The 24,118-nt window shown below is 46.0% G+C and overlaps 1 protein-coding gene across 1 annotated transcript in view; it reads right to left on the bottom strand.

Annotated features, from left to right (window-relative positions):
- Nucleotides 1-24,118, bottom strand: part of LOC102371752 (plasma membrane calcium-transporting ATPase 2) — a 664,574-nt gene that overhangs the window by 121,982 nt on the left and 518,474 nt on the right. The window lies entirely within an intron of this gene.

Here is a 24,118-nt window from a genome sequence, read left to right as displayed (position 1 = left end):
AGAGGCAGAAAAGGATCTTGGAGTCATTATTGATGCCAAAATGAACATAGGCCGACAGTGTGGGGACGCGGTCAGGAAGGCCAACTGTACCTTGTCATGCATCCACAGATGCATCTCAAGCAGATCCAAGGAGGTGATCCTCCCTCTCTATGCAACACTGGTCAGGCCGCAGTTGGAGTACTGCATACAGTTCTGGGCACCACACTTCAGGAGGGATGTGGACAGCATTGAGAGGGTTCAGAGGAGGGCCACCTGCATGATCAGGAGTCAGCAGGGCAGGCCCTACGAGGAGAGGCTAAGGGACCTGAACCTGTTCAGCCTCCACAAGAGAAGGCTGAGGGGGGATCTAGTAGCCATTTACAAACTAGTCAGGGGGGACCAGCAGGCATTGGGAGACTCCCTGTTCCCCTGAACACTACCAGGAGTGACAAGAAATAACAGTCACAAGCTGGCAGAGGGTAGATTCAGGATAGATATCAGGAGGCACTACTTCACTGTCAGGGCAGCTAGGATCTGGAACCAACTTCCAAGAGAAGTGATGCTGGCTCCTACCCTGGGGGGCTTTAAAAGAAGGCTGGATGAACACCTTGCCGGGGTCGTTTGACCCCAGTACTCTTTCCTGCCATGGCAGGGGGTCGGACTTGATGATATGCTCAAGTCCCTTCTGACCTACCAACTATGAAACTATGATGTAAATTCTTGACACAGAAAACTTGACTGCACATCAAGGCATATGCGCATGTTAGCAGGTCACCAAACAGCAAGAACACAAGATGTACTATTTTGTTTTGCGACTCCTTGGGCATGTCTACATGTGCATTAATGCATTATAGGTACTGTACACTAAGTTTAGTACCTTTAATAACAGGTACTAATTGGGTGCATCTATAGGAGATGCTTAATACGCAGTAGCCTAATAATACTGTGCAGTAGTGTGCCAGGCAAAAAACATGCTAATACACTACTGCACAGTAGTATTAAACTACCACACAGTAAGTGTCACAAAAAAACTGTGAACTGGTGCTACTGTGCAGTAACTATAGTTACTACACATTTAATTACTTCATTAAGCAAGTATTAAACTAAATGTGCAGTCACTACTGTAAATTAATGAATGTATAGACATGCCCACTGTATGCACAGTGGGTCCATCAAGTGGCGCATACTTTTTTTAGTGATGCCAGTAGAGATAGTAGCAGAGTAATTCTACTGTGCATTACTGCAACAGTGTGGCTCTTGCCATGATGTGTTAATGTGCAGTAGAATTAGTCTATTGTGCATTTAGTGTCTTGTGCAGACAGATGTGCCTCTTTTCTATTAAAGTAGTTTAATTAAATAATATGGTGGATAGTTAAGGTGGCCTTGGTAGTCCACAAGGGGTCCATATATGGTACACCTTTGGTATACATTCATTACTATTTGTCTTTGACAATCCAGTATCACCTCCTAAGCTGTTATTTTACTGCAGAAAAAGTGTATCCTAAGAACCAAAGCAAACTAAGGAGATATAAATTAAATGCCATACATTAGGGCATAAGATGGTGACAAATATATGCAGGAAACATTTTTCCATTCTGACACCAGCACATAATTGTATGAGCGTTATAGGTTTTTGTAACCTTCCCTGTAGTGGCAAGGAAGACACTGCTTAAGGGAGAATGCTGCAGTTCACGGACTTGTCATTTATTCCAGCAGGATAGATCCTATGTTCTCAATGACTTTTTGTAGCCAGAAAAGCCACATATCTGGGGCTGAATGTCAGTTTAGGAATAAATGTCATTCTCATAAACCATATCATAGCCAATGATAATTTTAATTAATGGATACAATTTTACATTCTGTTCCTGCATCATTATGAAGGAATTCTCCTCAGGAAAAAGTAATGACCTTCATGAAATTAAAAATGTGTCTAATGTTCCTAAAGAAGTGTGTGTGTGACAGGTTGTATGGTCATTTGTGCTGTTCTCTCTTCCTTTTAACTGAGATTAAGGACAGTTTCTAGAGACTGAATCCTTTTTCACTTTACATTTATCGCAGTTCAGGTCAGGGAGTGGCGAGAGATGCACAGGTATAAGCCTGTCATGGCCCCACACCCTGAAGACCCCCAGCAGCCACAGTGGACCCCACCTGACCCAAGCAGAGCTGAAGGTGAGTGGGGCCTATGGTGGGAGGGACTAGCCAGCTGCAGGGAGGCAGCTGAGAGGAGCCGAGGAGAGGCTTTCCCCGCCCCAGCTCCTACTTGGCCCAGCCCCTCAGGGACAGAGAGGAGGGGAGAGAGTACTCACCGGTACCTCTCCAGTGGGGCAGGGTCCCCCTAGTCCTGGGTAGGGTCTCCCCTAGCCTGAGAGCAGAGTGCTGCCAGTGGCGGGCCCACTGCACATGAGCGCAGTTTAAAAGGGCCCACCAACAGAAAAAAGCAGCAGTTCGGGTCAGGGAGTGGTAAGAGACACACAGGTGTAAGCCCTTCATGTCCCCACACCCTGAAGACCCCCAGCAGCCACAGCAGAACCTGCCTGACCCCCAGAGGAGCCGGAGGTGAGCAGAGCCCATGGTGGAAGGGACTAGCCAGCTGCAGGGAGACAGCTGAGAGGAGCTGAGGAGGGGCTTGCCCCGCCCCAGCTCCTACTTCACCCAGCCCCCAAGGGAGCTGCGCGACCACAGCCACGCAAACAGGATGAGCAAACAGGCATGCTTGTCTGCCCGGCGTGTGAATTAGCACGGGAGTCTGTGCAGGAGGGTGAGCAGGAGGGCCCAAGGCTCCAGGAACTGAGCCATAGCCAAGGGTCTGCACAGTAGTGGCCAGACTACTACAAGGACCATGGTGGATAGGACACATCATACCCTGAGGCTTCCCCCTGCACCTGGACTCCTCTCCTCTGACACCACTGGGGTCTCCACCTAAACGGAGCCCATGGTTCTGGCCTATACCCAAACAGAGCCTGTGGTCCCTGCCACCACCCAGGTGGGAGCCTCAGCCCTGAGCTCCACTCAGACAGAGCCCCTGACTCCACGTGGAAGCTACCTAGTAAGACTGCAGGCAGTTTGATTTGTAGGCACTGATACCTCCCCTTGTGGGGTGTGCCCAATGGTGGAGGCCCTGGAGTGCCAGATTAGGGAACTCCAGGCAATGGTCCAGCGGCTGTGTTCCATTAGAGATGTGGAGCAGGAGCTGGACTCTTACCTTCAGGCTCTCCACCTGACAGCTGATGAGAGCATGGTGGAACCAAGAAGCTGCCACGAAATCCAGCCTGGGGTTGCCTAGATGATGGTTGTCTCTGGCCCCAAGAGGCACAGCACCAGGGTTACCACTTCCCTGGAGCTGCACAACCATTTTGTACCTCTCATATCAACTGAACCAGCCATACTGCCAGCTCTAGCATGTGAGAACAGAGGGCCACCAGCACCTGCACCCAGAAGAAGGCACAGAGTTATTGTGGTGGGTGATTCCCTCCTTTGGGCGACAGAGGGAGCGATCTATTGCCCTGACTCCTTAGCCCATGTGGTCTGCTGCCTGCCTGGATGGAGAGGATCCCCAAATTTGTTGAGCCCTCTGACCACTGTCCCATGCTACTTATCCACATGGGCACAAATGATATGGCACGGAGCAGTCTGGGCTGGGTCATGTGTGACTACAGGGCTCTGGGGGCTGGGGCACAGATAGTTTTTTTCATTGAACCTCCCAGTCGCAGGACATGGGCTCCAGAGGGAAAGGTGCATTGGTGAGGTGAATAGAAGACTCCGGTGATGGTGCCACCATGAGGGGTTTGGCTTCTTTGACAATGGTCTGCACTTCAGAGAGAGCAGACTGTTGAGAAGGATTGCCTCCACCTCACCTGGAAAGGGAAGAAGCTCTTCTCATCCTGAATAGCTGACCTTCTTGACAGGGCTTTAAACTAAGACTGCTAGGGGATGGGTAGTCTATTAATAGTTCTAGCCCAGGTCATGTCAGCCACATTACCAATAACTTGGGCAGCCCAAGGGAACCTGCTCTGATGACAGCCCAAGGAAAGGTCCCACCTCATCCCATAGGGAAACAAGCAAGAGGAACTGGCCTTTCTTTTATGTGAAAATGACTATGACCTTGTAGGGATAATGGAGACCTGGTGGGACTCTACCTATGATTGATCTGTTGCTTTGGAGGGTTATAACTTATACAGGAGAGACCGTCTTGGGAAGACAGGTGGGGGATCAATTCACTTCCCTGAAAACTGAGTTTTCTAACCAGGAAAGGTGTCTTGAGACCCTCTGAGTCAAAATACAGGGAGAACATGGGGAGGGTGACATACCTGTGGGAGTCTACTATAGACCTCCCTACCAAGAGGAAGAACTTGATCAGGAATTCAATAGTGATCTGGTGAGGCCAAGCGCTCTCAATGCATGACTGTCATGGGGGACTTCAACTTCCCTGACGTCTCTTGGGATGAGCACACAGCCAAATCAGGCAGGTCACACAGCTTTTTTGCTTGCATTGATGACCTCTGCCTAACACAGGAAGTCTATGGGCCGACTAGGGGAGAGACATTGCTCAATCTGGTCCCGGCCAAAGGGGAGGACCTTGGTGACAGCAACCATGATTTGGTCACCTTCACAGTTCACCAAAGAGTAGGAAAATCCCTCAGTAAAACAGAAATCCTTAACTTTCAGAAGGATGACTTTTGCAAACTCAGAGATTTGGTAACTCAGGCAATTCGGGGCCATATCCCCCTAGATAAGGGAGTACATGAGGAATGGTCATCACTCAAGAACATAATCCTTGAGGCACAGGGGAAAGCCATTCTGTCTCACATGAAATGTAATCAACAGGCAAGGAAGCTCCCTTGGCTGAACAAAGAACTGTTGGACCTCATTAAACTCAAAAGAGAAGCCTACTCCAGTTGGAAAATGGGAAGCATTACCAAAGAGAACTACTCAGCACTCATTTGCACCTGTAGGGAGTGGTCCAGAAAAGCTAAGGCACAAACCGAACTCAGGCTAGCTTTGGGATCAAGGACAACAAAAAGTCCTTCTTCAGATATGTGGGAAGACAAAAACAGAATAAAGATAGCACTGGGCCCCTGCGGGATCAAGCGGGGCAGCTGACATCACATTTGGTTTTTCACATTGGTTTTTCACCCTCCCAAGGGGATCACACTGTCAGAAAGGACACAAACCAGCCTGGAAGTGGGTAGCAGGCCAAAAATTGATGGGGATCAGGTGAAGGAACAGCTTGAGAATCTGGACCCTCACAAGTCCGCAGGCCCTGATGGAATGCACTCAAGAGTCTTGAAGGAGCTGGCAGACATCATTACACCCCCCTTGGCAAAGATCTTTGAAAATTTGTGGCACTCAGGTGAGGCCCTGGAAGACTGGAAAAGGGCCAACGTGGTCTCTATCTTCAAGAAATGGAGGAGGTATGGCCCAGACAATTATAGACAAATTAGTCTGATGTCCATCCCTGGAAAAATTCTAGAGATAATTGTCAAGGCCATCAACACCAGACTAACAGAAGGCAAGCTTCTGAAGGCCAGCCAACATGGCTTTGTGACTGGCAGGTCTTGCCTGACCAGCCTCATCTCCTTCTATGACCAGGTGACACAAGCACAGCACAAGGGAGATGACGTGGATGTCATATATCTGGATTTCAAGAAAGCCTTTGACCTAATTCCCCACAATGTCCTCATGGCTAAGCTGAAGAACTGTGGCCTTGATCATTTTATGGTCCAATGACTAGGTAACTGTCTACAGGGTCAGATCCAAAGAGTATAACTGATGGGACCAAATCAACATGGCACGGGGTGAGCAGTGGAGTCCCTCAGGGCTTGGTACTTGGGCCGGTACTCTTTAACATCTTAATTAATGGTCTGGAGTCAGGAGTCAGATGCGAACTGGCAAAGTTTGAGAATGATACCAAATTATGGGGGAGGGTGGTCACACCGCAGGACAGGCTGGGGATATAGCCAACTTGGACACACTTTCAAGGTGGGCTGACCAAAATCAGATGGCCTTCAATGTTGAGAAGTGTAAGGTGCTTCACTTCAGTAGGAAGAACCCTCAACATACTTACAAGCTTGGCAGTGCTACACTTGCTAGCACCATGATCAAAAGAGACTTGGGGGACCTGATTGACCACAAGATGAATATAAGTCACCAATGTGATGCTGTGGCTGGCAAAGCAAACCAAACTCTGGCATGCACCTACCGATGCACCACAAGCAAAACCAGGGACATCATCCTCCCACTTTGCTCAGCCTTGGGGAGTCCAGTTTTGGGCCCCCCCCCACTTCAAAAGGGATGTAGAAAAGCTTGAGAGAGTCCAGAGGAGAGCCACTCATATGATCCAAGGCCTGGAGGGCAGACCATATGAGGAGAGGCTGAGGGATTTGGGACTCTTTAGTCTGGAAAACAGAAGGCTCAGGGGTGAATTGGTACCAGCCTAAAATTATACAGGATGGATACATCAGGACCTGGAAGAACAGCTGTTCACCAGAGCTCCTAGGTGAACATTAGGTGTAATGGCCATAAACTCCAGGAAGGCTGATTTAGACTAGACATAAAAAAAAGTTCTTTATGGTGCGAGTGTCCAGGGTCTGGAACAGACTCCCCTCAGAGGTGGTGCAAGCACCTACTCTGGACTCTTTCAAAAAACATCTGGATATTTTTCTTGCTGGGATCACTTGATCCCAGCTGACTTCTTGCCTATGGTGGGGGGCTGGACTCGATCTCACGAGGTCCCTTCCAGCCCCTAATGTATATGAAATCTATAATGACTATTGCCATTCACATAGCTACTGCATGCACAATAAGCTACACACTGGCTGAACAGATATGTGGTTTCATATACATATATGCTGGATGAGCATAATCATTACATTATTTCTGGTAAAACCCTATGACTATCAGAGGATGAGGAAATGACAGGAATCCCATGTGTCAATGAGCCCATCAGTTAGGAAGGAGAGGAGCCTGGTTGTAGACATCTGCCACAGGAGGCTTGGACCTGTATCTTGTTACTTTTATAACACAAGGCTCTAATCTCTGACCTGTAGTTTAGGAGCTATGTGAAAGTCTTTCCAGACCTTGTTATGAAACTGACCCCTGGACAGCTAAAAGAAAGAAATACATGGAGCCAGAATAGCAAAAGCAACCAGAGTGTGTGGGGATCACTGAAATACTGCATCTCTAAAATAGAAAAGGAGTCTGGGTTCTAGCCTGGACCCTATTGTATATGAGGGTAAAAACATCCCATCTCTTCAATTATTATAATCTAATGAATACTAAATGTAAAGTGCCACAGTTCAGCTTCATAAGGATGGCACCACACTGCACATAGGACTGCACATTATTCTACTAAAAAAGTAAGCTACAGGGAGAACGCATCACTCCATTTTCAGAATATATCCAGAATATTTGCTGTTTTCAGAATGGATCTCAGCTACTACAGATTACATAAAGGCAGGCAGTGCCAAAACAATAAAATGAATAAGGGATTTATCTTCCTTTGCCCCTTATGCCTATAACTGAGTCAAATCCATATAGCTCCATATAGTTTCAAAAATATATCAAAATAATATACAACATGGGCAATAATGCTGTTTTCTTTAGTGGACAGCTGGTGAGAGTTAACTGGTCTAGCTCTGTGTACAGTAATTATAGTTAAAATATTTCTCATGTTTCCTTTTATTGCTGTAGGAAAGAGGCTGTTGATGGAATGAGTAGGCAATGGGAACAGATGCATCTACCATTAGTTTTTGCAAAATCTACGTTTACCTTTAAAAATATTCAGTGTTTTAGCATCTGTCCACAAAGAAATCCTTCTGGATTTGAAATGAATGAACCTAATGCAGAAATATCTATCCAAAACTGCTGACAAATAATGGACCAAATTCAGATATGATGTAAACAGTAGTGGGTTCATATTGGCATATTGGTGTAAGCCTAGATGAGTTATGGTATATGAAGAAGATATATTACAGCCAGCACAAGGAGGCTGTGTCCAAGTTCATGGTATTTCCTTAGACCTCCCAGAAAAGTGCCACTATGACACTGCTATAGACCTCCCCACTATATCTGAGTTTGGCTACCCAGATATATGAAAAAAAAAATAAAAACATATGCTACTAAGTTAAAAATATATAAAAACAAATACTACTAAGTTTGTGGAAGAAGCATAGGCTCAACTTTCTTCACATTTAAGGAATTATTGAGAAAAGAGAAAATGGGGCTTTTCCTTGATAATTTAAAAACCAGTATCTGACCATGTTGTGAGGGTTGTGACATTGCATTATTTTTATCCTAGGTCAATAACTCAGCATTTCTGGCAAAATAAAGCATGACTTCCACAAATACTGATCTCATTAAAAAATGAGTAATTGTTTTAATGTTTCTCACTTTTACATCTCTTTTCTTTCCTAAGTAAGGACTCTGAAAATCCTTTAAATTGCAAGGAGATTTCTATGTGATAATTTTTGTTCTGCCAAATTAATAGAGAAACAAAAGACATAGCAGTATGTAGCTGCACTGGCAAATTCTACCTCTACTTCTAAGTCAGATATTGTATTTTCCTTGACCATCTAAATACACATCAGACTTGACCTGCTTATTCTTAGTAGCACAAGATATTATTCCCCATGAAATATGAGCCATTCTCTCACAAAAACATATTAGAAATAGTCAAATGAAAGGATAGCTATCAGCTATTAAAAAAAAAAACTAAGTATAATCCTATCGTAGGCCACTACTTGTGACCATTATGCTGTAATAAAATTTGAAAAACAGTTAATTTAAAATGCAATTTCTTAACAACATATTAATAGGAACCTTGAATCTCTATATTTAGAAAAAATATTAGTGAACTTATCCACTATAATGTAAAATATATAATAAAAGTTATTATGATACATGAAAGGATGATAAATGATCTGCTAGTTAGTTAATCAATTAAACTGCTAAATTCTGTTCTGCAGCATTTTACAGTACACAAGAAACTAATCTAAATAAATTTAGTTAGTCTTACAGCACTTTATAGACATGTTATTTTTAGTGGCTAAGAAAGATTTACTAATAGAATATAAATGGGGTTGCAAACATTTTGAAGTTTCGGAGGTTCCTTTGCAAATATTTTTTGTAATAGTGGAAAGCTTTTCAATATGTCCATAAGGATAAGTATACTGCCTGAAGTATATGTAACTGTTATATAAATGATATATAATGACTTAATGTACAATTTCTTCAGAAGACTTCTTTTGTCTTTGGCTTGAACATTAGAATATGCAGTATTCAAATTAAAGAGCTCTATGGCTAGGGACAGACATTCGAAAAGTCTGAGCCTGAACTGATTCAATCTTTGCAGGTTAATCTAACCTGTAAAGCTTGAACTGATTTGGAGGTGGATAGACATTTGCTTTTCATTCCAGAAATGCAGGCACATGCCTGCAGTGGCTCAGGCTAGAAGCTGGGGGATGCTAGAGCCACCCTCCTGCTGCTTCCACAGAGTTGAGCAGAGGGGAGCATGGCCAGGCCCTGGCAGGACACTCTTATTATTCCCTCCCCCGCCTCCCGCTATTCCTGAGCAGCCTGGCAGGGAATGTTTATCACCCCTAACTCAGTGTTTATCAACCCATTAAGACAACAAACCTTCTCTCCATTAACTAATGAAACTCTTCTTAAACAGCTATTCTAAGGAAGGACATTAAGCTATCTGTTAATTAGCTCCAAAAAGCCTGTCTGCCTTTGTGGTCTCCCAACATGAACTGTACCCAGCATGTATTCTGCTAGCTCATGCTGAGGTGTATGAGTAAGGCAGAAGGAGGGGGAAATAATCCCTGCTTAGCAGGGAGAAGCCAAGCAGATGCTCTGTGCCTGTAAGTCTCTGCCTGAGCTCCAGCCAGGGAGCAGAGGGGAGGGGCCAGCTCTGCTATGGAGCAGAGAGCCCCACCCAGCCCAGAGAGCATGCTGGGAGGCTGGGGGAGTCTGGTTTAACTTAAACCAGCAAGGGGTCTAGGGCAGACATTGCAGAAACTAGTTTGACCCAAATCTGTTAAGTCTGATACTACATTCAACCAAGTTTATCTCAAACCAGTTTCAGCCATTTTCAAACTGGTTTATGTGTACCGAGCATCTGTTCTGTTACAGGTTAAAACCAGTTTCTGATCACTTAAACCGGTTGATGTGTAATGTCTCTCCAAATACTGCAACCTAGCCTGACAGGTGGAAATTATTATTTTTTTCTTGAACAGCTGGTCCTCCAGTGATTAAAACATGCTAAAATATTAGCCTACGTTTGATTAGTTGATATAAATGGCAAATTCTGATATAAAAACAATGTTGTTCTCATACACTAACCCAACAGTAAAAACACTGTGAGACAGTAAAAACAATGCTAAACTTGTGGTAAATAAGTTCTATTCCAAGCATATATCCACATGGATCCCTTTCTTGATGCATGTGCACCATTTATTGAGGAGGTACAGGCACCTTGCCTGCTCTACCACTTCCCCTCAAAGGCACAAAGAAAAGTGAAATCCTGATATTACCTGTATAAAATTTGCCAATGCTTTTTTCCAGGGACATCATAGCATGCATCTGTAAAGGTGCTGTGACACACTTCATTGACAAGCATGTCAGTCTGTGTTCTTGCTGGCTTCCTACTGTCAGAGAAGCAGCAATACAGCTTGGACCACTGTAAATGAGAAATCTGTTTATGGTGACCAGATATGTAGATTTTGCGTTCACCACAAAAAATGTGGAAAAACACATATTTTCTCCTTTAAATGAGAAAGATGCAGAAAAAACACAGGAAACTGTGATTTTCCTTTTGCAGGCTGACAGAGTTCCAGCCTTCAAGGGGCTACCACCCCTGTAGTCCTCACAAATAGAAGCAGCTGCCAGATGATAAGTGCAATTCATAGAAAAGATAGAGAAGCAGACAAATAGCCTAGAGTAGTAGAAGAATAGATTAGGTATTACTTAGAGAATCTAGATGCTTTCCTGTTGGCAGAGCCAAATGGATTGCACCCTAGGATTTCATAGATTTCATAGACATTAGGTCTGGAAGAGACCTCGAGAGATCATCAAGCCCAGCCCCCTGCCCCAGGGGCAGGAAGCCAGCTAGGGTAAAAGGATTCCAGCAAGATAAGCATCCAAACATTCCTAGTATTCCTAGGATAATGAAGGAATTGGCTCAGATAATTTCAGAGCCACTGGCTTTTGTCTTTGAGAACTTCTGGAGGTCTGATGAGGTCCCAGATGACTAGAAAAGGGCAAATATAGCACCCATCTTTAAGAAAGGGAAAAGAAGGATCCAGGGCATGAACGATGTGTGCCCCTGGTGGCTGGGGGGGTGGGCATGGGGGTGTCAGGAGCATGGCAGCGGTGGCGAGAGCAGCAGGAGTGCAGTGGCAGTAAACATGGGAGGTCCCGCAGATACCAGCCCCGGGGGGTGCAGGACGGGGCGGGGCGCGGGGGGGGGGGCGGGGGGGGGGGGGTGAGCGCCAACCAAGGGTCAGCGACCACTTGCAGCATCCACCGGCAGCAGCGGTGGTGGCCAGTGGGGATTGTGGACTGCCCACAGGCACTGCTGACAGTGTCGATGGCACCTTTTTGCAGGGGGGCCACTGCCACACTCAAGGGGTGCATGTGCACCCGTGTGCACCCCCTACACATTGGGAATTACAGACCAGTCAGTTTGAACTTGATACTTAGATCATGGAGCTGGTCCTCAAAGAACCTATTTCAAAGCAGGAGCAGCCAGCATAAATTCACCAAGAGAAAGTCATAACTCATGACCAACCTGATACGGTGACAGGCTCTGTAATGAAGGGAGAGCAGTAGATGTGATGCACTTTGATTTTAGCAAGACTTTTTACACTTTCTGCTATGACCAGGAAAGGTAAGTGATACAGCTGCCTGAAGTTTTGGTTCAGCTGAGTGTGTATTTGTTTGGTGGGTGTGGGCCAGGAGGAAGTCTTTGGCAAGGGTAAGGCAAAGGCACCACACACACACAAAAATGGTGTCGATGTGGAATGCTGCTAGGGCCCCTGCCCACAGGGCGCCACCTTCCCGGGGCTCCTCTGAGGTCTCCACCCAGATGGAGCCTATGGGGGAACTGGCATCACCCTGCCCCCTGGGCTGCGGGGGATGCCCAGCAGGGCCGGGGGAGTGCAGGGAACAGGGGCCCCCACACCTGTCCTGCAGGTGCCTGTCTTAGGGCCTTGGAGGCGTAGGTGAGGGAGCTCCAGAAGGAGGTTAGTAGGCTGCAGGGGATCAGAAAAATGGAGGATGAAATTGATGGGTATTTCCTTTCCCTGCAGAGCCAAACACCAAAGGGAGATACACCCTGGGAGATGCCCTTCACAGCAGAATGGCAGAACGTTCCCTCCAAAGCCAGGGCTGCTCGTAGCAGCGCACTACCAGTTCCCCCAGTCCAGCTGGAGAACAGGTATGAGGCCCTGGTGACACTGGAGGAGGAGGAAGGAGAGAAGGAAACCTCTGGCAAGGAGGCCACTCCATGCACTGAACAGACTAAAGGAGGCAAGCTGACCCAGAAGAAGAGACACTGAGTGCTCTTCATAGGCGACTCCATCCTGAGAGGTACAGAGGGTCCCATCTGTCACCAGGATCCCTTGACATGCGAGGTCTCCTGTCTGCCCAGAGTGAGGATTCAGGATGTGATGGAGATGATCCCAGCCATTATCCGGCCCACTGATTACTAATCCATGGTACTAATGCATGTGGGCACTAATGATGCAGCCAAGAGAAGCCCAGATCATCTGATGAAGGACTACCCTGCTCTGGGGGGCAAGCTAAAGGAGACAGGGGCACAGGTGGTCTTCTCATCTGTCCTTCCAGTGAGTAGATGTGGATGACACCATGAGACCTGCATCAGAGAGGTCAACTTGTGCCTTCAGGAATGGTATCTCAAGGTGGGCTTCGGCTTCTTGGACCATGACCCGTACTTCAAGACAAGAGACATGCTCAGGTTGGATGGGCTTCACCTGTCCCGCAAAGGTAAGCATGTGTTCTGTTTCAGGTTGGCTGATCTCCTCCAGTGGGCTTTAAACTAGGCTCGTTGGGGGAAGGGGAGGATGAGGTTGGAGGGAGCCTCGGAACACCAAACCAAGTGTCGCCCACAAGAACAGCCCAGCCAAGACTGGCGATGAGCACAAGAAATACCTAGGTAAGAGACAGGGGCCCGGAATGTCCTGGGATTAGGGGGGCAGTGCATACACCTTCAGGAGGCCTTAAATGCCTATGCACTAATATTCATAGTATGGGGAACAAGCAGGAGGAACTTGCCCTCCTGCTAGCTAACACAAACCCAGACATAGTGGGGCTCAGTGAAACGTGGTGGGATCCAACGCATGACTGGGCGGTGAACATCAAGGGCTATAGGCTGTACAGGAAGGAAAGAACAGGGAGGAAAGGTGGGGGTGTGGCACTCTATGTCAAAGAACAATTCACATCCTCAGTGAGCAGCACTGGATCAGAGAAGGGGCAGACTGAAGTGCTCTGGGTCAGAATACAAGGGGGTTGGGGGGAAAGGGACTTAACAGTGGGGGTCTACTGCAGGCCACCCAACCAGGGAGAAGAGCTAGACTGGGAATTCTCAGGTCAGCTCATGGAGTCAGTTAAGTCAAAGGATGTAGTCATCATGGGTGACCTAAACTGTCCGGACATCTGCTGGGAAGAGCAGTCAGCCAGGTCTTACCACTCACGTAGGTTCCTAGACGTGTAACAGGGCCTCCATCTAACCCAGAAGGTGCACAGTCCCACCAGGGGAAATGCCTTTTTAGACCTGGTCCTGGCCACAAGCGATGACCTGGTGAGGGGAATGCGGATGCTCGATCACCTGGGTGATAGCGATCATCGTCTATTGGAATTCACCAACCAGCGCAGGGTGGCAAAGGCCTGCAGCAAGACAGCAGCCCTGGATTTCAGGAAGGCAGATTTCATTGAGCTAAGGAGACTAATCAGGGAGGCACTGAGGTCCCAGAGGTGTGGGGAGTTGGGAGTCCAAGAAGAGTGGTCGTTCTGAAGGAGACAATCCTCCAAGCCCAAAGGGTGGCAATCCCAACACGGATCAAAGGAGGCAAGAGTGCTCAAAAGCCCTCGTGGCTAACCAAAAACATCCAAGAACGTCTGAAAGCTAAAAAGGAGGCGTACACCCAATAGAAGGGAGGGGCCATCACCAAGGAGGATTATACCTCTGTTGCTCAGGACTGTAGGGGGTCTGTTAGGAACGCTAAGGCGGAGATGGAACTAGGACTAGCAACCCGGATCAAGGATAACAAGAAATCCTTTTTTAAATACATAGAGGGTAAAAAGAAAGTTCTCGGTAATGTGGGGCCTCTGCAGGACACACTAGGAAATCTGGTGGTCTCACCAGATGACAAAGCTAACCTAATTAACAATTTCTTTCCCTCCATTTTTCTAAGCAGGGACTAGGTCATCCCCCCACTGGGATCCCCGATGGTCCCGGGGAGGCACAGCCAGGCCGAGGGTCAGAGAGGACCTATTCAGGGAACTTCTGGTGGGACTTGACGTGTTCAAATCAGCAGGTCCTGATGATCTCCACCCCAGAGTGCTGAGGGAATTAGAAGAGATCATTGCGGGACCCTTGGCACAGCTTTATGAGCACTAGTGGTGCTTTGGCGAGGTGCCAGAGGACGGGAAAAGGGCCAATGTGGTCCCCATTTTCAAAAAAGGGAGGAAGGAGGACCCAGGAAATTATAGGCCTGTTAGTCTTACCTCGGTCCTGGGGAAGCTCTTTGAGAAAATTATCCAGGTGCACATCTGCGAGGGACAAGCAGGGGAGTGTATGCTTAGGGGCAACCAACATGGGTTCATTAGAGGCAGGTCCTGTCAGACCAACCTGGTGGCCTTCTGTGACCAGGTCACGAAAACCTTGGATGCAGGTGTCACAGCGGACATAGTCTTTCTGGACTTTAGGAAGGCCTTCGACACTGTCTCTCACCCCATTCTCATTAAAAAATTAGGAGATTGTTGTGTCGATACCTACACAGTCAGATGGGTCACCAATTGGCTGGAGGGCCACACCCAAAGAGTGGTGGTGGACGGGTCATTTTCGACCTGGAGGGATGTGGGCAGTGGGACCCCCCAGGGCTCAGTCCTCAGGCCCACACTGTTCAACATCTTCATCAGCGACTTGGACAAGGGGGTGAAAAGCGCCTTGTTCAAATTTGCAAATGACACTAAGATGTGGGGAGAAGTGGGCACGCTAGAAGGGAGGGACAGACTGCAATTGGAACTGAACAGGTTACATGGGTGGGCGGATGAGAATAACATGGGATTCAATACTGATAAGTGCAGGGTACTGCACCTAGGAGAAAGAACCAGCAGCATACCTACAGGCTGGGGAACTCCCTTCTCATCAGCACAGAGGCAGAAAAGGATCTTGGAGTCATTATAGACTCCAAGATGAACATGGGCCGCCAATGTGGGGACACAGGAGGGCTAATCGCACCTTGTCATGCATCCACAGATGCATCACGAGCAGGTCCAAGGAGGTGATCCTTCTCCTCTATATGACATTGGTCAGGTCACAGTTGGAGTACTGCATCCAGTTCTGAGCACTGCACTTCAGGAGGGATGTGGACAACATCGACAGGGTCCAGAGGAGGGGCACTCACAGGATCAGGGGGCAGCAGGACAGGCTGTATGAGGAGAGGCTACGGGACCTGAACCTGTTCAGGCTCCACAAAAGAAGGCTGAGAGGGGATCTGGTGGCCGCCTGTAAACTTGCCAAGGGGGATCAGCAGGCAATGGGAGAGTCCCTGTTCCCCCAAGCACTACCAGGAGTAACAAGGAACAATGGCCATAAGTTGACTGAGAGTAGATTCAGGCTAGATATCAGGAGGCACTACTTCAAAGTCAAGGCGGCTAGGATCTAGAACCAACTTTCAAGGGAAGTAGTGTTCGCTCCTACCGTGGGGGTCTTTAGAAGGAGGCTAGATACACACCTTGTCGGGTCGTTTGACCTCAGCATTTGTTCCTGCCCATGGCAGGGGGTCAGACTGGATGATCTGCTCAGGTCCCTTCTGACCCTACCAACTATGAAACTATGAAACAGTCTCATTAACAAGCTAAGGATATTCAGACTAAATGAAGTATTATAACATAGATAGATAATTGGTTGGATCATCATGCTCAACAAGTAGTCCTTAACAATTCAATGTCTAGTTGACGGGAGGTATCAAGTGGGGGTCCCTGGGGGTCTGTCCTGGGTCCAGTATTATTTGATATCTTCATTAATGACTTGGGCAACAATAGTTTGCAGATGACATCAATCCGGGTAAAGTTGCAGACACTCTGAAGTGCAGGGCTGTGATGCAGTTACCTGGATAGACTGAAAAAAAAATGGTCCGCAGTCAAGTAAATGAGATTCAGCTAAGACAAGTGCTAAGTCCTGTACTTCATACAGAATAAATGCAGGCCCAAATACAGAGTAGGGAATCACTGGCTAGACTGCAGAAGGATCTGGACCATAAGTTGAATATGAACCACTTGTGTGCTCTTGCTGCAAAAAAAAAAAAAAAAAAAAAAAAAGACAACAGTATACTAGGTCGTATTAACAGGAGTGTTGCTTACAAATCCAGGGAAGTGATTCTTCTACTCTACTGAGCACTTATGAGGCCTCACCTGGTGTAATGTGTCCATTTTTGCTCCCTTATACTTCAACAAGGGTGTGGACAGATTGGAAGGAGTTCAGTGCAAAGCAACAAAAATGATCAGGGACCTGGGAAGAAAGACTTAAGAGAAAAGTCTATAATAGCTAGTGTTATTTAATCTGGAGACAAGAAGACTGAGGGGGGATTTGATAATGGTATTTAAATATTTGAAGGGTGACTACAGAAAGGATGAAGACAGCTTTTTCCCTATGGTCTCAGGGGACAAGACTAAGTGCAATGGCCTCAAACTGCAGCAGAGAAACTTAGCTTGAGGATTAGAAGAAACTTTCTGATGAGGGTGCTCAAGCATTGATATAGGCTACCTACAGAAACTGTGGAATTGCCATCCTTGGACATTTTCAAAAGCAGGTTGAATGACACTTGGCTGGGATGGTTTAGTCAAGGATGATCCTGCCTTCAGCAGAGGCCTGGATTAGATGACCTTGGGGAAAACAGTGGATGTGATATACCTTGACTTTAGCAATGCATTTGATACTGTCTCCCACAGCATTCTCACAGGCAAGCTAATGAAGTATGGATTGGATGAATGGCTTGTAAGGTGGACTGAAAGCTGGTTGGATCATCAGGCTCAACAGGTAGTGGTCAATGGCTCAATGTCTAGCTAGTAGCCAGTATCAAGTGGAATGCCCCAGGGGTGAGTCCTGGGGCTAGTTTTGTTCAATATCTTCATCAACAACCTGGAAGATGGGACGGAGTGACACCAAGCTGGGGGAAGTAGTAGATATGCTCTAGTGTAGGACTAGGATTCAGAGAGACCCTGACAAATTGGAGGATTGAACGAAAAGAAATCTCATGAGTTTCAACAAGGACATGTGCAAAGTCCTGTACTTAGGATGGAATAATGCCATGCACTGGTACAGGCTGGGGACCAACTGGCTAACCAGCAGCTTTGCAGAAAAGGACCTGAGGATTACAGTGGACAATAAGCTGGATCAATGTGCACTTGTTGCCAAAAGGGCTAACGGCATACTGGGCTGCATTAGTAGGAGAATTGCCAGCCGATTGAGGGAAATTAATTATTCGCCTCTATCCTACACTGGTGAGGCCACATCTGGAGTATGGTGTCCAGTTTTAGGGGCCTCACTACAGAAAGGACATGGACACATTGGAGAGATTCCAGTGGAGGGGAACAAAAATGGTTAGGGGGCTCAGGCACATGACTTCTGAGGAGAGGCTGAGGAAACTGGGTTTATTTAGTCTGCAGAAGAGAAAACTGAGGGGGGATTTGATAGCAACCTTTAACTACCTGACGGGGGTTTACAAAGAGAATGGAGCTAGACTGTTTTCAATGGTGGCAGATGACAGAACAAGTAGCAGTGGTTTCAAGTTGCAACAAGGGAAGTTTAGCTTGGATATTAGGGAAAACTCTCTCACTAGGAGGGTGGTGAAGCACTGGAATGTTTTACCTAGAGAGGTGGTGAAATAATCCTTGGAGGATTTTCAGGGCCAGCTCAACAAAGCCTTCGCTGGAATGATCTAGTTGGAGCTGGTCCTGCTTTGATCAGGGAGTTGGACTAGATGAACTACTGAGGTCCCTTCCAACCCTAATTTTCTATGATTCTATTATTTTATCTACATGTGGGCTTCACTGCAGAGTTGACTAGCTCCACAGTAAAGCATCACTGTCTATATGTGCAGCACTATTAGGCCACAGTAAACTAATTGATTCTGCTGTAGGATAGTACTGCCCGACAAGTACTATTCTATATTGAAGTTTCTTAGTGTACCACAACACATGCATAGGTAGTGACCGGGGCTGGTTGGGCTTCTCTCTGGGTAAAAGATACACAAAATGTTTGTCAGGAACTGCTTTTCACTTCCTTGTTCCTAGAAAGACTGATAACAGATGCCTCCAGGAAGAGCTGGGAGACACAGTTGGATAGTTTTCCATTTCATAGACTCTGGTTCTTTCAGATTTTAATATAAATGTAATAGAACTTGATTCCCTTTGTGTGCCTAAATGGCAGATTTCTAGAAATGTACCTCAAATGTTTTGGCCCTATCTTTGCCCAGTAGACATGCAGACATAGACACATACACCAAGCAGTCTCAGTTGGCTTTGCACTGACCAGGTACATATACTTTTACTTGTGCATGAATCCAGGAAAAATTAGGTGTGTATTTTGAGGGGGAAGACCTTCTCATGTTTTAGTCCCAGTAAGTGAAAGGTAAACTCATCCAGGAATGAGACTGGAGTTCTAGTCTCTCCTCCCCAACCTCCACAGAGGTTTTGAAACTGTGTTTCTCCAGCCACCTTGCACAATGCTATAACCACTTTATGGTATCTAAACAGTAATGTGCTTAAATAGGTATTTCTCCCCGTTACAAAGCCACTGCCTACATGAAATTTAAATATGGTTCTTCCCCCTCCATGGAACCTACCTTTGAATTATGTCTTTCTGTTCATTGGATCACCTTTCAATTAAGAATGTCTTCCTAGTTGCAATTCTGAAGTGATGTAGCCATGATGGTCCAAGCAATATGCAAGAAACAAAGATTTTGGGTGGGGAGATACCTTTTATTGTACCAACTACATAGTTGGGAGAGATCTTAGACAAGCTCTCAGGCACAAGCAGCCTTCCTCAGATCTGGGAAAGAAGGAAACACAGTTTGAGCTAAGTAACAAACAGAATGCAAGTCATTGTTCTATTTGTTATTTAGCACAAACTGTATCATCTTCTTTCCCAGATCCTTTTATGCTTGAAAGATTGCCTAAGATCTCTCCTGACTATACAGTTGTCATGGCGGGGTCCTTCAGGAGGGCCGTGATCTCCTTACAGCCCCCTTACCGTGCCAAGTCGGCCCAAGGGCACCCTCAAATTCTCTCCCGCCATGTCTTTGATGGTTAGATAAAGTTGGGAGGCTGCCTTACGACTCCCTGGGCACGGTTAGCTGGGACCTCTGTCCCCGTGTGTTCCCAGACCCCCTGGTGGTCTCCCGGTATGATGGGTGCTCCCCAGGCACTCTAGCCTTATGGGCTATGCGTGGCTCCTACCAACCCCTAATACCACGCCCCAAGTCTCGCTGATGGGATAGACGCTGGTATGTCTCTCTAGATGTACACGGCCCGTCTCTCGGGCCTCCTCTGTGTACTCTCGCCCCGCTCTCTGGGGCCTCCTCTTCTGTGCTGCCCTCTCTTGGGCTCTCCGAGCCCACTCGGGGCCTCCCTGTAATGTTGCCCCTCTCTGGGGCCTTCTCTGTAGTGTTGCCCCCTGTCTGGGGCCTTTGCAATAGTGCCCCCTCCTGGGGCTTTCCCTGTAATGTCGCCTGAACTCGGGCTTCTAAAATACAGTCCCCCATCTGGGGCTCTCTGCGCCCACTCTGGGGACTTCTTGGCAACGCCCCCCGACTCTCGGGCCCACCGCACTGCTACCCCCTTCTCCCAAGGCTCACCGCGCCACTACCCCCTCTCACCGGGGGCAACCGCAGCACTCCACCCTGCTCCGGGTTTTTCCACAGCACTAGCCCTGTTTCAGAGGCTCACCACACCCGCATTGGGCTTCCTAATAATATGGCCCCCTCTCTGGGGCTTGCTGTGCCCCTACTGGGCTTCCTAATAATATGGTCCCCTCTCTGGGGCTCGTCGTGCCCACGCTAGGGCTTCTCAAAGCTGCCCCTCTCTGTGGCTGGGGGCTACGTACCCCACAAGTTGCGCCCTCACTGGCACCAGGGTTCCCATACCACTGGGGTTCCCCCCCTTTATGAGGATACTGTGCCCTGACTGGCGCTAGGGCCCCCACATCCCCATGGGGCCCTTTATGAGGCCTCCTCCAACCCCTATAGCCTCACCCAAACCACCGGTGCAATATCAGAAGCAAACAAACTTGAGCCTCCTGGCTATAACTCAACTCAAAGCCATCTGGCTAAACCATGGTGCTCAAACCTCTCCGAGCTGCCATCCTTCACTCAGCTAGAGCAGTTCTTACAATGCTCGCATTCTAGCCCCAGGAGCTCCTGCCTCCCTGGCCACTGGCAGAGAACTGCCAGCCTGGCCTCAGCCCTGGGCTTTATGAGGGTCAGGCCCTGCCCCCTTCTGGCCAGCTGACTCACATTAGTTGCCCCGGCAACCCGCAGCTGTACTTGTTATGTTCTGCCAGGGCTCTCTCTCCCTGGCAGTTTCCACTCTCTAGGAGCAGAGCAACAAGGTGCCCTGCGAGAACAGTCAGTCCAATAAAAGATATCATCCCCCAAAATTCTCTGTTTTTCTTAGTGGCTATTAACTCATTCCCAAGGTGATGAATGAGGTTCAGGTTTTGATGGCAGGAACTCTTTTATATGATTTTTCAAAGGACCTCACCTCAAATTTATATTTTTTTTCAAGACTTTTACATCAACAAATATGTACATGTATAAGGTTTTGCCCCATGCTGCATTTATATCTCTAGCTGAAGGAAAGCTTAATAGCCTGAAACTTGAAAGACTGTTATGACATAATTTTGAGTTGTGAAGATTATTTTTAGCCTTTTAAGTACAGAAGATAAACCATTTCATTCCAAACGGTCCTGAGATGAGTTTCTAATTGTATCATCATAATCATCATTGGCAATCATCAGTCTCAGGGGACCATGGAAATTATACCTTTGCTGGGTTCCTGGGTACCACCATAGCTTCTTGAGTGGCTCGGGAACCCAATGAGCAACAAGCAGGCCCTTCAGCAAGTTGCACATACAAACTTGGTTGAGCTTGCACCAGCATGCTGAGTACCATCTTGTCTTGTCTGCCTCTGATGCCTGATCCGATAGTATCAGGATCTAGTGAATTGAACAAATTGGCTCCCATCTCCCAAATTAACTATCATTTTACTATTACTCAGATGATATTGAGTGCTTATGGCTCCCATAGTTGACAGCTATTAAGAGTTTCATTCATCTATATACAACTTATATTCATTAGCATTGGTTCCTAGATTAAGTGCCCAGTTTGGTAGCATTATCCTACCAAGTTTACTTAGGTAACTTTCTTAATTTCCACATCATTACCAGGTTTATTACTAGCCACTTACTAAGGACAAGGGATCCATAAGGAGAACTACTAAAAGAAAAAAAAATGGTTATCTGCTTCAGAGCAACTGTAGTTCTTGGAGGAGTTCTGTTTCAGTGATCCTACATTTGAGCTAGACAAGAAATTATTTTCCCATCTCATACAATTTTTCAAGATTTAAAAAATGTGTCCCATCCTCAATTGGGATGAAAAGTTAGTCTTGGAAGTTTTCATAAACCATAACTTCAAATATATTTTCAGACTAGGTCATATTAAAAAGTTGTGTGTAAATAATTTTGAATCTTGATTCTGATTTTGATCTTGTTATTTTTTGCCTAAGTGGGTGCATCTACATGTTGCCTTATGGTGACATTGCTACAGTGCTGTACTTTGCCTTTTGGAAGTACTAAAGCATGGCACAGTACAGGTGGTTACTGTACTGTGCACATAACATATGGTTAAATTTGGCCGTTATGGTGACGTAGCATACCGTACAGCAATGTAATGTGTCACTTCATCACCATAGGGCGACATGTAGACATGCCCAATGTTTACTTGAATTTCTAATGAAAAAGTAATTTTAAACTAAAAAATTAAATTTTCAGTTTTAAAAATGTCACAATGGTATGTTTTAGAGATTTAAAAAGTTGTTTGAAATGAAAAATACTTTTAGACAAATCCCCACCAAAAGTTTTAATTTAATCAAATCAGAGCTCTCTGGCAAAATATTTCATACAAAAATTTCGTTAGCTATGGCTATAGCCTGCATCATCCTGAATTGTATGAGGTCCTTTAATTTAAGATTTCTTCTATGGAGTAAAGGAAGTGAGTGGTATTTTGGATTACTCTATCCTTTATGCCCAGTCCTAAAAGACATTGTTAATTAACAGACTATGATTATGCATTCACAGGCATAGACATCAATAGTGGAATCTACATTGACAGTACCTCTTGAAGAATACAGTTACCTTGAAGTAAGGGACTCCTCATTTTGCTGTTACACCGCAAAAGGAATTGTTCCAAGTTTATTATTTTAATGGGAGAAGTGAATCAAAATCCTTTCCCACTGGATATAAAAAGGCACTTCGGTTATGAATACCACTTATGCATAGAGCATCTATAATATTTAAATATCCCATTATATTATTATGTCAATGTAAAAATTTGTGGACTTAGCATAAAAACTATTATTATTATTTTATCAAGCATATAAAAAAGTGTATCTTTAATCGAAATTCCTATTAAATTTTGGAACTCCAGTGTGGAAGCACAGTCCACTGAACTCAATAATGTAATAAAAGTGCTTCTGGCCTCATATAATGGCCTACAGAAGTCTGCTATGGCATGAATAGATTACTTTTTTAATATTTACAAATACAATTTTAGTCTCTGGATTCAAAAGGAAAGGTCTTCAGTATTTTGATTGTTTTATGCTATATTTTATGCCTATCATTCAACTTCCTAATAATTTTCTAAAGCAAGCACAAAAGGATTTTCAATACCAGCCATCTGGATAATTTAATTCTTTTAATAGAATGCTGGAAAAGAGATCTTAATTGTAAAACTGAAATAACTTTTATGTTGCTGAAGTGAACTCTGCATCATAGTAACAACTAAATCACCACTAAAGAAGTAAAACTGAAGTTCCTAAAACCCAATCTTTTTTAAATAAGATTTTTAAAACTTCATACAGATGCCTAGCCAAAATATCAGGAGTTAGCTATTTCAATCAGAAATTCAACTGCAATAATACAACGTAGAAGCAATTTTGCAACTGATATTACAAATCTAATTCTGACTGCATTACATTTAATCCAAAGCTGCCAGAACTATAAGGGGATGGAAGTTTACTAAAGCAGATGATAAATAACAACCTAGAACAGGGCTTGGCAACATAGAGCGCACAGAGCCACTGGATTTGGCCCACAGAGCTGGATGGCTTTGCCTGTGTCCACAACCACAACAGGGCAAAGCAGTGAGAAGCTGTGCTGGGACCAGGCTCCCCACTAGCTGGAAACTGCTCATACCACAACTGATGAATTTGAAACCAAGAAAGACAATGAGTGGATCTGGATTTCTGGCTATAACAAATTAGGAAGTGCTGCCCAGTTCCTGAATCAGAATTAATGTAATTAAACAACTAACAGGAAAGAGGCTAAAAGTTAAATTATACATATTCTTCTTCATGGAAGTTGGTTTTAAAGCTATTAAGAAAGACCTGGATAGCCTAAACCAGGAATGATCAACATTTACGAGGCCAGGGGCTACATACCCCATGGACCGTATCAGTGGGAACCAGGGAAACCACAGCATGGTGAGTCATGGGTCCCGGGGCCCACTTACTACATGGATGCCCCTGTACCCTGATCCCCCATGCAGGCATTCCCCCACCGCCACTGCACCATGCACCTGCATGGGCATCACTCTTCCACCACTGTGCCACATGGCTCTGG

Source organism: Alligator sinensis, unplaced genomic scaffold (assembly GCF_000455745.1).
Source record: "Alligator sinensis unplaced genomic scaffold, ASM45574v1 scaffold285_1, whole genome shotgun sequence".
NCBI classification, from domain to species: Eukaryota; Metazoa; Chordata; order Crocodylia; family Alligatoridae; genus Alligator; species Alligator sinensis.
The sequence above is the reverse complement of the archived record's forward strand: the minus strand, read 5'-3'. Positions and strand labels throughout refer to the sequence as shown.